The following is a 2,216-nucleotide window of genomic DNA, read 5'->3' on the forward strand; positions in this document are numbered from 1 at the left end:
TCTTCTTCGTTCGTGACTCCAGTAGACATCGGGGGATCACTTCTTTCCCGTTGGCCGGTTCCCCGGCGAGAGACGTACTCCTCGTACCGGCTAATTTAATTCTTAAACCGAGAATAAGGGTGGCCGAGGTATGACGAAAAAAGAAAAGAAGAAGAAGAAGAAGAAAAAAGAAGGAAGTCGAATTTCCTTCTATGAGAGTACGTAGGAGAGAAGCCATCCCCCTTTACGAGGCATATGCCAGATGATAATTGGTATAAGTGTTACTCTCGCCGAGGGGTGCGCTCTTTTGAGCCGTGTTATTTTCACTGATTCGCTTTTTTACGTCTCGAGGCGAGGATCTCTTGCTCCGTGGGATCACGGAGGAGAAGATCCTCTCCTCGCGATGTTTCGTAAGCTACGATTCACGTGGAGCATCGTAAGGGAGGGAAAAAATGCAAAAGGGATGCTCAAAGGGGAGGAAAAAAGAATGAAATAGTGGAAGATGAGGAACGTGTCGTTGGAAACGATTCGAAGAATAGATGGAAAAACTATTTATAAAAATCTTAACCTACTTTCAATTGGTACCGGTCAATTGGTACCGATGACTTCTTATTGGGATGAATTACAATAAATTATAATAAAATGAAGAAATTAGGGAGAAATAATTTTTTAAGAATATCTTTCTGAAAGATCGAGCAAAAATTTTTATATTTTTAAAAAACGAGGCAAGGAAATATTCCTTGAGTAGAATATAGAAGTGAAAATATTTCGCTTTATCGAGGGATACTATCGAGGGATTCCTTTATTAAAAATCTATCCACGCGACCTCGTATAATTGCATCTAAGAGTCTTCTATTTAGCCGTCGCCTTCTTATCACGAGTAATCTCGGAAGGATAGCCGTGTACGAGAGTGAACGTAACCGCGGATCGAGTAAATGCGTTAGACTACGAAAATGGATTATTTACCCGCCTTTTAAGCTGCCTGCTGAGAAAGCCGAGGTGGACCTCCAAGACATTTCCTAACGACATTGTGGACCACGACCGGCTTCTTCTTCTTCCAAAACAACGTTACGACATGGAAATTAGAATCAAAGAGGTTACGCGATAACGACTTTAACAAGAACGATGCATCACGATTTTTTAATGTTTTCGTTTTTGACATCGACTCGTATTTAAATTAAACGTAATACTATATATTCCATGAAAATTTGATTCGATTTCTTTGATTCTGAAAATTTAATCTTGCTAAGGAAAATTTGCTAAGGAACTTTTTACTCACTCGAAATCGAAGAATGTCAAATTATAATAACTCGACTCGAATATAACCTTCAATTTTCACAGATGTAAGGTTAACTCGACAACAAATAACACAAATTCTTAATCAATTTCCTCCACTTGCACAAAAAGAAAAAAAGAAAAGGATATAAATTCCTATTAACACAGATTCAAACTAACTCGACAAACGTTCGTACATTTTCCTTCGTACGCTCGACTTGGCCGACTTATTCGCCGAAAAAAATAAACGATCCCTATTAACACGAATCCAAAGCAACAAGAGAAAGACAGTCAGTCGGTGGAGACAGAAGGACAAGGAGACGACAAGTGGCAGGCAGGTGAATGGCAAGGGCATGAACGGCAAGGCCGATGTCTACTAGCCCGGAACAACGGAAGCGTAGGAACGATGCGCAACCGAGATATCCTCTAACAAAGGCGACATAAGTTACGTAAAGTGGCCGTATACGTTCCCGGCCGACTGGCTATTCTTTACAGACTGCTATATACCACACACAACCACGCAAAAATACAACACACGCACGCACACGCGGGAAATCGAGCCAAGTCTGTGTACTCATCGAGCTTACCAGGTGAAACACACATGGAACGTGGAGCACGATCTCACCATCGTACAGAGGTCCAACACGCGTCGTTGTCGATGCGTGCCTCTACGGGCGACAAACTGAACCGAAGCGGAAAGCAGAGGGCGCAGTGGAACGAAGAGGGACAGAGATAGGAGAGAAATATAGTAATCCCGTGTATATACGTATTCCCCGTATATACAGGGTGTAACGCGGGTAACGAATGTTATTGATGTCCGGCACGATAGTACAGGAATGGCACGCCCTTATTGTCATTTTATACGATACCTGCCTCCATTTTCGGTCACAAATATCGGATAACGGCGCGACTCTGTCGTGGCAGGGGTCGTCCCTTCTTTTTTTTTTTTCTTTTTCTTTTTT

This window comes from Apis dorsata, unplaced genomic scaffold (assembly GCF_000469605.1).
Source record: "Apis dorsata unplaced genomic scaffold, Apis dorsata 1.3 scaffold_130, whole genome shotgun sequence".
NCBI classification, from domain to species: Eukaryota; Metazoa; Arthropoda; class Insecta; order Hymenoptera; family Apidae; genus Apis; species Apis dorsata.